This window comes from Sapajus apella, unplaced genomic scaffold (assembly GCF_009761245.1).
Source record: "Sapajus apella isolate SASKATOON/1434 unplaced genomic scaffold, GSC_monkey_1.0 scaffold55, whole genome shotgun sequence".
Classification (NCBI taxonomy): domain Eukaryota; kingdom Metazoa; phylum Chordata; class Mammalia; order Primates; family Cebidae; genus Sapajus; species Sapajus apella.
Window position 1 is genome coordinate 10,528,109 of NW_022436995.1, and position 14,433 is coordinate 10,542,541.

Below are 14,433 nucleotides of genomic sequence, written 5' to 3' on the forward strand. Positions count from 1 at the left end.
CTCTGTGTCACATGTGACACAAAACTGTCTTATCCCTGAGGGGCATGCGGGAAGGTCAGAGGGATGGGCGATACCAGGAAGCTGAGAGGCAGGTCCGAAAAGGCCTGAAATGAACACTGGGCCAAAATGACTACACATGAAGATGCAGGGTGATAGAGACCTTTGCTCACACTGGGGCTCAGATGCTCACCAGACACACACAGGATGTGGGATACCTGGGTCGACAGCACAAGTGAAAAGGTGTTGGGTTTTTAGTTGACAGGAAGTTTCACATGAGTCAACGGTGGGATGTGGTAGCCAACAGAGCTAATGTCACTGTGGCCTCCACGAGTGGAGGTACAATGAACAGAGCGAGGGAAGAGCTACTCCTTAGTCAGCGTGTGTCCAGGAAATGGAGCTCAGGTCTGATGACCTCAGTGGAAGACGAGCACTGAAAACCTGCCAGGCTCTTGGAGGGCAGGGGAGAAGGGCTCCTTGCCATTGCCGCTGCACATTCCTCCTCTCATCCTTTGTCATTACCAAAATCACCAAAGCTTATTAATACCTTTCTAAGAAGTTATGGCCATTTCTTGATTTTTATGCATTTGCCTTTCATCCTCTGAGAATATGCTACTCAGTCAGTTTTGAGTTTTTATTAATGTAACCTGAGTAAAGGCAGGGGGTCCCTGTGACCCAGTCTCTACATTAAGTAATAGCCAAAGAAGTGCAATCCAGTAATCAAAAGAAAGTGAAAAAGGTTTTCAATCTTTACACACATCTCTCAAAAGAATGGAAAAGAGTGAGACCTGCTTTTAGTTCTCTGTCTCATTACCTTGGGCTTCAAAAACCATCCGCTCTACAAAGCACTCCAAACTCTCCTATATCCAGTTAGCCTACTACGCCATCTCTCTTTGGTTCTTCCGTATCTCCATTATTTAGATGGGCTTAACATCCGTGTTTCCGTTGTCTTTTCCCTTTTTCTCCTCCTTGACTCCACTCTTCTTTAGTTTTCTTTCTAGTTTACTTCGGACCCAAATTCCTTGTTACAAAGGAGAAGTCGGGAACTGACCTAGCAAACCGGAACACTGCCCCTTCCTTCCCATCTCTGCAGCGCTGCCCACCACTTCTTATCCTCCTGGGAACTGGGACGGCCAAGATGGAACTCTTTTTTGAGAGCTGGGGAAGGAGAAATGCAGGAGACAAGGAAGACAGTTTTGGTGCTGGTGGGAAGGATGGCAGGGATGCTTGGACCATTCTACATACCAAGCTTGTCCTCATCACATTAGCACGTGGGCGCTGTCGGTGAAAGAGCCTGGCCACCCATGTGTGACAAACCCCAACGCTGACTGCCATGCAAGAGCTACTGGCAATGAATGGCAGCAAGGTGAGGCCCCGCCTTACCCATAAGATCCTCATTGCCGTGCATGGTTCATTTTCATTACCTTGCTGGTCTCCTTTGCTTTGCAGAGTTGACCGTTTTTGTAATAGCATACCTTGAGATCTACTTAGAAATGGCAGACTGGGAGAGATGGCACTCCCACATGTTCCACATGCTCTCCCACACTTCCCAGCCCCCTAGGTGAGGGCTGTGTGGCTTGTTCTGACCAATGCAGTCACACCTCGGGGATACGCAGGTTCCATTCCAGACTACCCCCAATGAAGTATCTCAATAAAACAAGTCATTCAGTTTTTTTGTTTGTTTGTTTCCAGGTGCACATAAGTTATGTTTACACTATACTATACACTGTTAAATAAGCAATAGCATTATGCCTACAAAATAATGTACATATCCTAATTAAAAATACTTTATTGCTTAAAAATATGAATGATCTGAGGCTTCAGTGAGTTGTAATCTTCTTGTTGACAGAAGGTCTTGCCTTGATGCTGATGGCTGCTAACTAATCAGGTTGGTAGTTGCCAAAGACTGGGATGGTAATTTCTTAAAAGAAGATAACGATGAAGTTTGTCATATTGATGGACTCTTCCTGTCAAGAAAGTTCTCTGTGTAGCATGCGATGCTATTTGATAGCATTTTATCCACAGTAGAACTTCTTTATAAACTGCAGTCCATCCTCTCAAACCCTCTGCCTTATCAACTAAGTTTATGTAATGTTCTAAGTCCTTTGTTTTCATTTCAGCAGTGTCCACAGCATCTTCACCAGGAGTAGATGCCATCTCAAGATACCACTTTCTCTGCTCATCCACAAGAAGTAACACCTCATCTATGAGTTCAAGTTTTATCATGAGACTGCAGCAGTTCACTCCCATCTCCAGGCTTCACTTCAAATTCTAGTTGTCTTGCTATTTCCAGCACATCTGCAGCTACTTCCTCCACTGAAGTCTTACACCTCTAAAATTCATCCTTTAGGGTTAGAGTCAACTTCTTCCAAACTCCTGTCTATGTTGATATTTTGACATCCTCCCATGAGTCAAGAATGTTCTTAATGGCATTTAAAATGGTGAATTGTTTCCAATATATTTTCAATCAACTTTGCCCAGATCCATTAGAGGAATCACTATCTATGGCAGTTATGACCTTATGAAATGTATATCTTAAATAATAAGACCTAAAAGTGAAAATGTCTCCTTAATCCATGGACTGTAGAATGATGTTAGCAGGCATTAAAAACAACATTAACCTTTTTGCCCATCTCTATCAGAGCTCTTGTGTGACCAGGTGCATTATCAATGAGCAGTCATATTTTGAAAGCAGAAATCTCATTTTTTTTGCGATAGATCTCAACAGTGGGCTTAAAATATTCAGTAAACCATGCTGTTAACAGACGTTCCATCTTCCTGGCTTTGTTGTTCCACTGATGGAGCATAGGCAGGGTGGATTTAGCATAATTATTTGGAATTTTGGAATGATAAAAGAGTATTGGCTTAATGTAAAGTCATCAGCTGTATTAGCCCCTAACAAGAGAGTCCCCTTGTTATTTGAAGCTTTAAAGCCAGGCACTGACTTCTCTCTGGCTAGGAAAACCCTAGATGGCACCATCTTCCAATAGAAGGCTGTTTCATCTATGCTGAAAATCTGTTTCTTTGTGTAGCCACCTTCATTAAATATCTTAGCTAGGATAACTTGCTGCGTCACCTTGCTCTTTTATGTTCTGGAGATGGCTTCTCTCCTTAAACCCCATGAACCAACCTCTGCTAGCTTCCAACTTTCTTTACGCAGTTTCCTCAGCTCTCTCCGCCTTCATAGACTTGGAAGAGTTAGGGCCTTGCTCTGGATTAGGCTTTGGCTTAAAGGGATGTTGTGGCTGGTTTGATCTTCCATCCAGACCACTCAGACTTTCTCCATATCAGCAATAAGGCGGTTTCATTTTCTTATGACTCATGTGTTCACTGGAGTAGCACTTTCGTTTCCTTCAAGAACTTTTCCTTTGCATTCCAAACTTGGCTAACTGGTGTGAGAGGCCTAGCTTTCAGCCTCTCTTGGCTTTTGACATGCCTTCCTCACAAGCTTCACCATTTTTAGCTTTTGATTGCAAGTGAAAGATGTGTGACTCATTTTTCCACTTGAAGACTTAGAGGCCATTGCAGGGTTATTAACTGGGCTAATTTCCATATTTTTGTGTTTCAAGAAATAGGGAGGCTCAAGGAGAGGGACAGAGATGGGGATTGGCCAGTAGGAGCAGTCAGGACACACATGACATTGATCATTTAAGTGATAATGGTGCTCCAAAGTGATTGCAATAGTAACATCGAAGATCACTGATCACAGATCACCATAACAGATGTCATAATAATGAAAAAGTCTGAAATATTGCACGAATTACCAAAATGTGACGCAGATACAGGAAGTGCACACGTGTTATTGGAAAAATGGCACCAACAGACTTGCTCGACGCAGAGTTGCCACACATTTTCCGTTTATGAAAAACACACAATATCTGTGAAATGCAATAAAGCAAAGTGCATAAAATAAAGTATGCCTGTAGACGGAGGCTAATGCAGTTCAGAGCTGCTGCGGCTCCTGCTTGTCTTTTGCGGCGGTGAGGACTTGGAGGCCCTGTGCGCCCAATGCCCTGCAGAATGGGGGAGGGTCCCCCACTCCATGTCATTCTCCATGAGCAAGAAATAGACTTTCATTATTTTAAATCTCTGAGGTTTCAGGGTTGTTACTTCAGCATAGCCTGGCCTATCGCAGCAAATACCCAGAACGTTGGAGTTCACTGAATAATTGCCGCTCTTGAGTTCTTTAACATGATGAAGGAAAAGGCTGCCTCTTGAGCCACCTAGGGCAGTTGATTGACGCTTTCCCTCACTGTCATCATCCAGCCCAGATGGCACTTCCTGTTTGGTAACACCTCACGTGGACTCCTTCGTCCCTCACCAACTCTGCCAGCCACCATCCTACACAGTCAAATGTGCACAGTATTAGAGGTTTGCCAAGAACACATCCTTGTGTCTGCCAAGGAGTGTCTGTTTGAGGAAGAACATTCTAACAAAGAATGTTCACAGACAAAATGACGGCCGTGGGAGACAGTCAAATTTTTGTCTCTGCGATGAGCAAGTGGAGGCTGGATGGCCACTGCGGAGAGGGAGCAGGGGTCCTGAAGATGGGATGCCAGTCTCAGGTGGGAGGGGCGGATGAACAGGATGATTTTTAAGTCCCTTCCAATGCTGCGAGACCCCAGCTTAATGCCTAACTCAGTATTTTCTTTGAAAGTGTATGAAGGAATACATTTCAGTCACGAAGAAAGTAAAGAACTTATGAAATAAAATAGACTGACTTAATGACCAAGTAAGAATTATAACACGGATTCTTTCTGAAAGGTACAGCCTCATCAACGTTCTCAGCTCTCATGAGGCTGACGGATGGTGATGAGTGGTCGGGAAGGCACGTGATGCATATCCGTAATTTACACACCAGCCACAAAGAGGTTGAGCTCAGGGAGGAGTCAGAGCCTTGAGACAGGCAGAAACCATCGTGATAACAGCCCCTCACAAGGATGCCCGGTGCTTTATCATGCACAAAGTGCTCCCCCTGACATCCTGAGTGCTCAGAAACTATTATCTCTGAGCTTTTTATCATAGATCACAGATTATCCTATATCCCTGAGCTCTTTTATCATAGCCTCAGGAGAGAACTGCTATTCCTATTTTATAGATGGGTAGGGAGTTTTCATCAGTTTCCCCAAGATCATGTAGTGAGGAAGGGGGAGATCCAAGACTTGAACCCAGATCCTGTTGCTCAAAGTGGTGGGCTTTAAAATAAGAGAATACACCTACTCCTGGCACTGGAAGCTGATGCTGCGATTCATTCACATGCTCTCAGGTTCCTGAGGAACTTCCACTTTCTGTGTGTAAGGCTGGTTGTGGGCAGATAGTATGGGGACAGGCTGCCTCTGAACTGCCTCGGAGAAAAGAAGGCTTTGTTTGGGAAAAGCAACAGACCGGGAGACAGAACATCCGGTAGTAGAGGCCCAGAATCTTTTTCTGACCCACTTCATTACCAAGAAACCTCAGTTTCCTCGTCTGAAGATAGGAGGGAAGATGTTGATCTGGTCTACCATGAAGAATTTCTGTGAGGATCCAATGAGAGGATGGGGTACACATGTTTTGAAAACCAATAAAAAGCTGTAAAGAACTATAGAAATCTAGGGTTCTTGTTTCAATTAAGAATGCACTTAGCTAGGCCAGGCACTGTGGCTCACACCTGTAAATGCCAGCACTTTGGGAGGTCAAGGCAGGTGGATCACCTGAGGTCAGGAGTTCGAGACCAGCCTGACCAATATGGTGAAATGCCGTCTTTACTGAAATTACCCGGGCATGGTGGCATGCACCTTTAGTCCCAGCTACTCAGGAGGCTGAGACAGGAGACTTGCTTGAATCTGGAAGGTGGAGGTTATAGTGAGCTGAGATCCAGCCGCTGCAGTCCTGACTTGGCAACAGAGTGAGACTCCGTCTCAAAAAAAAATAATGCATTTAACTGAAAGTAAAAGAGCAGCCAGCTACAGTGGCTTCAACAGATGTCGCTCTGGTTTTCCTATGACATAAGTGCAGGGTGGGTAGTACAGGGCAGGAGAGAATGATTTAACAATGTTAATGAGGGCCTGGCCCCTTTCCCCTCCTCTGCTCAAATTCCGTCCTCACACATGCTCTTTTATATGCACAAGATGGGTACTGCCCCTCTGGGCTTTATGTTCCAGTTGCAGGTGGGAAACAGAAGGGAGAAGGAGGAAGAGTTGGTATCTACATTAGGAATGCAAAAGTTTTCTTAGAAATGCAATAATTTGAATCAAATGGTCACCCTCTAGGTACAAGGGAGGCTGGAAGAGTGAAGATTTTTGGCTGCGCACACCATTAAACAAATCCAGGGTTTTGTTGGAAAGGAAGGGTGGGGATGGATTACAGGTGACAGCCGGTGGTGCCTCCCACAAGTTCCAATACCAAGATGGGCACTGAATCCACAGGGATCTTTTAAATTTAGTTTCGGATTTGAGTGAAAGCAAATTGGGTTGCCTCATCCTTTGAAGGAAAAGTGGATCCATAGGATTCTACTGTCAGAAAAAGAAACAGAGTCACCTTGAAGACGAGAGGTGAGGGAGCGCTGCAGCAGGCCTGGAGGGCCAAGTGGACAGAGGCTTAGCAAGCGGGCCCTCGCCCTATCTCCCCTTTGTTCACTTTCAGTAGCCCGTTCCCTTGGGCTGGGAGAGCTGGATCCGAGGAGCTCATTAATAGCCTCTGGGTTTGTGTGTGTCTCCACCAGAAGTCTAACCACAGACTTCCTCTTGACTTTTGGTAACAGGGAGAAAACAAAACCACAGCAGCTTTCATTGCTGAAAAAGACAAAACTGACTCGTTTGCTTAATAAGCCCAGACGGAAGAACTTTATTTCTGGGAGGAAGTGCTAAAGACTCCAGTCCAAGGGGTCGTGGTTGGGCCGTGAAATTGCCGGACTCTGCAATGAGACATCCTTGGTTGACAGTTTAGAGGTTGAGGGATTGGTGAGGGGAGGCCACGCGTCCAGGGGTCAGTAGGATGCAGGGCAGCAGCCTGAGCTGAGGACAGGTGGGGCTCTGCAAAATGGATCTGCTTGGGGAAACTGAGGCCTCCTCCCACCTCCCACAACATCCAGGCCTTTTTTGCCACTTCCGGTTTCCAAAGAATCCATTTATGTATTTATTTTCCCTTTTTCTTATTTTTCCTTATTAAATTTATCTATTGATTAATTCCCATTTCATACTTTCTTTTTTGTTTGCTTGTATTTCTAATTTCTTACGATGTATAATCAGTGCCTTTATTATGGGCTTTCTTCTTTAGTAAGAAAGCCGTTTCAGGCAATACATTTTCCTGCGTGGTAAGCTTTTTTCAAGATCTCATAGGTTTTGAAATAAAGTGTTCCCCTTTTCATCTGTTTCTAGATGGGTTTTAATTTCATTTTAATGTTTCCTTTGATCCATGGGTTACCTAGAAGTATGTTTCTTAATTTCTAAGTAGTTAAAAATATTTTCAGCCACATTATTATTTTTTTTTAATTTAAAATTTTGAGGTTATAGTAAGAGATTTGTGGCTTGTAAAATCTTTAATTTTAAATTAAATCTTTTTTCTTTGTTTCCAAGTATGTGTTCAGACTTTATAAATGTTCTGTGGGGCAGGAAAAGCTGAGCTCGTTGGGTTCACGCAGGAAAGAACGGAATTCTAAAACGTGCCAGCTCTGGAGACATACTACCCCGTTTCCAACCTGGCTTCTACCCCTTTCCAGCTGTGTATCCTCGGATGAAACACAGAATTTTCTGAGCTTTCTCTTCATTTAAAAAATGGGGACAATAAGAATATCCACTTTCCAGCATTGCTGTGAAGATTAAATGAAATTACATACTTAAAAATGCCTACACTGCTGCCTGGTATGGATAAAAAACCAAAGAGAAATATTGCTTTTTTTTTTTTTTTTCTTTTCCTGAGAAAAGGAGGAAGCTTCACTGTTTGTGTTTTCAGCTTTATCCTCTCAGAGCTGTGGTTGCGGGTTGTTGTGGGAACTGGGAGAAAAGAGGAAATGGATGGCGTAGTGCGGCAGTCACCTTTCCTTCCACGGAAGGCACCTGGAGCCGGGGGATGGGGCTACTTGGCCAAGGAAACAGCAATTTAGCGGCAAAGCCAGGCCTCACCTGCTCATTCCGCCCGCTCTGCTGGCAGGTTGCTCTAGTTTCTCCCTTGAAAGAAGAGACAGTTGACCGCAGATTCCCCTCCACGTTGTAGGGAAGGCTGGAAGCTCTCAGGAGGCGGCAACCTCAGAGCCTCCTCGTGTTACACCTTGCTGTCTGGGAAAGGGGAACTCTGAGGTCAGTAAGTTCCATAAGAAGCTACAGAAAGAGGGTTGAATTGGGACTGGTGGGAAGCCCTGGGCATTGCTGTTCCATTGCTCAGTGGTGGCAGGAGAAGAAGCCAGACCTCTAAGGCACCCTAGGGGGGTGTCTGTCTGCACCCCTCTGGGCTTCAAGCCTTCACTGCCTGCGTGACTTGCTTCCCAGGCCCTGGGACTAACCGTGGCAAAGGCAGATCCTCGAGAGGCTCCATCTTCATTTGCCTGGCAGGCCAGTCCTCCGTGGAGCAGAGCTCAGGGGCAGGTGCCCTCTTACTGATCAGGGTGGCTCAGTAACACGGAGGTGCTCATGGAGAAACTGGGGTGACAGCCTCAGTGGCACTGAGGAGGCCTAATTAAGAAGTAAGGCCAAACGAGCTGCGTTGCTTGGCTGTCCTGCCAGCTGACATCTGAGAGGGGCTGGCACCGTGCCCTGAAGCCAGGAGCCACCAAGCGCTCAGGAGGCATGGAAGCTTCTTTATGGCAGGAAGCCGGGGAGGAGAGGGAGTCTCAGGACAGAGTTACAAGGCAGAGGGTGGCTGAGTTATCTGATTAAGGCCATTGATCTTGGGAGCTAGTGACCATTTCTTGGCCAAGGACTATCTGTATCCTTAAGCACCATGTCGCCATGCTGTATTTAACCCACAAGTGGACAAAGATGCCTGGAACAGATATCGCAGGGCACGGCGAAAGCACACCTGGGTATGTCTGGGCAGCCGGTCTGACTCGGACACACGCCCATGCTGTGGGGTGGGCTGCCACCGGAGAAAGCTTAGGATTAGAGGCTGTATTTGAATAACTCTTCCATGCAAGTTTTAAAAAACATATGGCTTCCATGATTATTATGAAAATCGAATACATCCAGGCATGCAAACGTGCTTTGTAAATATTAGCATAAGCACAGAAGAAAGCTACCGCACATGCAATTTGGTTAGAAAGTGCTGGCTAATTCCTTGCTGTGTCCCCAGCCCTTCCTTAGAAGCTGCAGAGGAATCAGGTAGGCCTAGTTCTTGTTCCTGTCCTCATGGGGCTGTGGGTTTTCTCAGTGGAAATGCTTTGCAATCGTTGTCTCTCCTTCCCTCTTCCTTCTACCCTCCTTCCTTCTAACATAGCTTAATTAAGCACCTCTTCTAAGTGAAGATTTGGGCTAGGGGCTGAGTAATGTAGAAATCATTCTCTATTAGGGCAGAGACAGGAGCAAATGGATGGGGACAAGCCCAACGTGGTAGCTGTTTCTCACGTCGAGAAAGACCCAGGTTCAATGGACACAAAGCAAGAAGGCAATGAGCGGCGATCCCAGGGAGGTTCCCAGAAAGCTTTAGATAGAAACACGTGGGGCAGACCTTGAAGAAGGAGCAAGAACAAGGAAGAAAGTTCTCCTGGAGAACATGGGCAGAAGGCACGGCCGGCACAAAGGCATGGAGGTGGGAAATCCTCCAAGCAAGAGTATCCACCCACACAGGGGCATCTGTGAACAATGGGAACCTGAATCCCAAGGGAATTCCTTGATCCCCTAGTTGATGTGGATTGGAAGTCTTACTGGAGCTCAGAAAAGTTGATGGCCCTAAATAGAAGACTACTATTTGAATGAACCCATCATGGTGTCAGCACGGAGTGGGGTCGAGGCAGAGTTTACCTGCCAGGGAGCGGGTGGAGCAGAAAGAGGGCAGAGCTTGAAGCAGGCAGTCCTGGCTCCTCATTCAGACCCACCACTGCCTAGCTCTGTGGCTCTGGGTCACTGTGAACCTCTCTGAGCCTTGGTTTCATCATCTTTAAAATAGGAACAGGTGACTTGGGCATTCTGTTGAAAATCACATCCTTTGTTGAAAAGATAGTGAGAAGATGGGGTGGGCGGGTGGGTGGACAGGGACGAATTTACACTGAATGTGACACTGGGGAGATACAGAGGATAAGCTGTTCGTCACTCTGAGCTCCGATAGGCTGAGTGGGGCACTGGGTGTGGGAGCCCAGAGGAGGAGCCCTCACTCTGCCTGGAGGTTTGGAGTTTTCCTGGCAGCACTGAAAGCAGAACTAGGGCCATCCTGCAAGGCAGGTGGAAGTGCAGAAGGCTAAGAGGGAAGCAAAGGGAATTCCAGGTAGAGGGAACCAAATGGACAAGGGAAGCGGGAGGAGTTCTGTTCAGCAAGGAAATGTGAAATGGGTAGTGACGAGTCTGCGGAGGCTCGACTGTGGCCTTGAATGCTGAGTTAGGAACTTGGACCCTATCGCATATGCAGCAGGGAGACATTTAAGAATTAGAAGCGTGAGAAAAAGGATTAGTCAGGCTCTGTCACCAGGACAGTGAGAGTGAGTGGGCCAGAGAGAGGTGGTTGCAGAAGTCCTAGATATTGACATGAAAGGTGCTTGTCTGAAGTCAAGTTTATCATACTGCAGGGACGATGTAAGGCAGATACCAAAGTCTAGAGCACCGTTGAGGTCCCAGGGATGGACGGGCCCTCTTCCCCAACACAGCCTTCCCTTGCTCCAGAGGCGACAGGGGCCCAGGGCCATGAGGACGTTGCTGTGGTGCCCAGGCATTCATAGCCTCCAGGGACAGCCTCCTCAGGCCCTGGTGGCCTAACTGGGGTCGTTCCAGCTGGAACCCATGTGGCCATGAGAAACAGCCTTTTTTGCTCAAGTAAAACAATGACCTTATGGGAAGAAGATGGTGGCATTTCACAAAACCCAAGGGTGAAAAATTCAGCCCCGCCTCTGAGGAACCAGAATCAGGAACTGTGAAGTCATGCCTGTGGTCCCTCTCCCCTCTCTCACTGGTTCTCTTCCTCTTTCTTCTCTCCATTTCCTGGCCAGCTTTCCCTGTGTAGAGAGGGTGCTCAGCCACCTGGCCCCAGCTCCCTAGCCTCAGCTGTCCTGGTTCCAGTGTCCCAGGGAGAGAGAGCCTGACCAGCTGAGCCAGGCAGCGGATCGCAGCCTCAGGACAGACACCCTCCCTTGCTCCCCTCAGCTCTGTGGCCAAGAAAGGGGGTGGGTTCTTTTACAGCAAGGCTCCAGAGCCCACCCCTGCGGGTTCTGACGGAGGGTGTTCTCAGAGAAGGGACGCTGGCACTGGCCTGGCCCCCAAAGGTGGTCTACTCTGTGTAAACCCTGACCCTAAGCCAGGTAGGGTTGGTCAAGGGACATCCAGGTGGGCTCGCCCCCAAGGTGCAGAGCAGCGAGCTGGAATGCACAGGGCCTCCATTCACCTCTTCAGGAAGGAGACAGAGATGGCCAAAATGAAGCTCTGAAAAGTCCCCACGTTTTGCTTTGTGGATGGTAGAGACAGAAAAAGAAAGGATTTGAGAGGCACTTTGGGTGTAGTAAAGACAGGTGTGGGAAAGAGGAGTCCTTTGCTGCCGGCCTGGGGGAGCAGGTTCAGAGCCCAGGGACGCAGGGGAGGCGGCAGCTCTGGGGAAGAATGGGCTGGGTCTTGGCTGAGTGCCCGGGGCAGGAGCCAGCCGCCTGGGCGGAGGGTGGGGGGGGCGCGGAGCTTCTGGGGTGGGCTCACGGCCTGCCTTTGTTTCTCCATTCTCCTTGTGGCACACAGCACACACTGGAGGAACCAGAGTCATTTGGTTGTTTTCTCCAAATGGGGAGAATTCTTTCCCCTTTCCCTTCTCACATGTTGCCAGAAGCTGGGCTTCCTGGGGGTTCTCATAAACCCAGGCGGCTCTGCAATCATTTTCATATAGAATGGTTTCCCTAAATAGCAGAGGAGGCCAGCTGTAGCTGATGGAACAGAAAACAGCATCGGCTGCTGGGGGATCAACACGGGCTCCTGTTCTTGTTCTTGGCAGCCCACCTCCCCGCAGACGTAGCAAGGCATGGGGCCTCTGGCCTCTGCGACACCCACTTCAATGCCAGCCATGGTTACTTGCCAGTAGGGATCTGAGGCAAATGACTTGATCTCACCAAGTCTGTTTTCTCACCTGTGAAATGGGAATCGTGACAGTATGAAAAAGGGTTGTGGTCCCCAGAATTTAATAAGACACCTGGGGAAAGCACTCAGCGGGGTGCCTGGGTGGGTTCTGTGATGTCAATGGTTTTAATTACTACTAACCCTGCCTTGACACACTGCAGGGCCTCCACCCTAGCTCCTTTCTTTGCTGGTTTTCCGTGGATAATTATAATACATCCGGTGTGCTAGCCACTCTGCCTTTGGTGTTTTTTGGAAGTCTCCCCATATATTGCCACCTCTGCAATTTTACTTGGGCTCTTTTTCCTCTAAAAATTCTTCTCCTGAGTATTTGTACTTACACCTGACCAAACCCTCATCAGTCCTCAGGGTGGAGCTCAGCTTGGCGCTCCTTCACTGCAGCTTTGCAGTGGACCTAGGAAGGGGTTCTTCCTCCCTTCTCCCAAGGCTCAGGATTTCTTCCTCCTTTCCCTCCCCTCCCCTCCCCTTTCTTCCCCTTCCCTTCTCAGGGTTTGGTTCTGCTGTCCGGGCTGGAGTGCAATGGCGTGATCTTGGCTCACTGCAACCTGCACCTCCTGGGCTCAAGCCATCCTTCTACCTCAGCCTCCTGAGTATTTGGGACTAAAGGCGAGTGCCACCATACCGGGCTAATTTTTGTATTTTTGGTAGAGATGGGATTTCTCCATGTTGCCGAGGCTGATCTCCAACTCCTGGGATCCAGCAATTCACTTGCCTCAACCTCCCAAACCGCTGGGATTACAGGCATGAGCCACTGCACCCCACTGAATTTCTTTTTGTTTTAATTTTTTTTTAATTGCAGTAACTTTAGGAGTACAAGTGGTTTTTGGTTACACTGATGAAATATACGGTGGTGAAGTCCAGGCTTTTAGTGTACTTGTTACCTGAATAGTGCATATTGTACCCAACAGGTAATTTTTCATCTCTTACCCCTCTCCAACCCTCCCTGCTTCTGAGTCTTCAATGTCCATTAAACTACTCCGTGTGCCACTGCATGCTCATAAGGGCTCAAACTTTCAATGAACTTCTGTTAGAGAGAGGCAGCATCATGCATTTTATAACTGTGCCCTCTCTAGTTGCCAGATCAACGCACACCTCCAGCTCTATGACCTTGGTTTTTCTGTGCCTCAGTTTCCTTGTGTGTCAAAGGGAAATGACACAAATAGTGCTTTCCTCATAGAGTTGTTGTGAGCATGCAACAAAGTGATACCTGTAAAGCATTGACAATACTGCCTGGGAAGAGTTCATTGAAGGTTGGCTATTTCCATGAAATAATCTTCAAAAACATGAATGTTAGTGGCTGTATAAACTCCTACTGTGTGGGCAGATCATAATTTATTTAACCACCCCCTTGTTGTTGGGCATTTAGCCTGTTTCCAATTTTTTGCCATTATAAATAATACTGTAGTGAACATCTTGTATATAAATCTTTGTTTATCTCTGATTGCTTTCTTAGAAGACCTTCCAGAATCTTGTTTGTCTAAGAACAAAGCCCTGTCCCCAGACTTTTCAACAATGCCCTTTAAAATAAAAATAAAGCCTATTTCCCATCAGAGAAAGAAACATATGGAACATGTTAACCAAGAAGTGGTTCAAGAGGAAGGTAGAAATAGGTTCAAGATGGGTTTTGATCCATTTCAGGATGTCTGACATAGAATCATTTATCAAGCTCCCCTACAGCCCCCTTCCCAGAGGAGAGGAAGGGTCTTGATCCTCAGGGACCACCGATTTCTCTCTTTGAGACAGTTCCAGGGGGGCTTTGAAGTTCTCGATATCTGAGAAACAGCAATGACAGATCAATAAAAGAAGCCAGTCTGTCGGCGACCCAAAACTCCTCCATCCAGTAGGGGGCGATGTCGTCTGTTTCTCTTGGCTACCTGGGACTTGGTAGAATTTTTCTTTTTTTTTTTTTTTTTTTTTTGCTAACAAGGACTTCCTTTGTTGATGACTTAAAACTTTGGCTTACATTTTATATATCCCTCCTGTCTGTTTTTCTTTCCTTCCTCCCACTCTGTACCTTCCAGCACTCACCCCTTCATTCAGGAGAAATCCAGTGTGTACTTCCTCTGGGCCAGATATCAAGATGGTTTGTAGACTTCTATCTGAGACACTTGTGTTGAAGGCTCCGCCTCACACACATCCAACATATTAAATACAATTCTTTTTCTGTAAAAATTATAGGAATTATTTTTATTATTTTTTTTTTTATTTA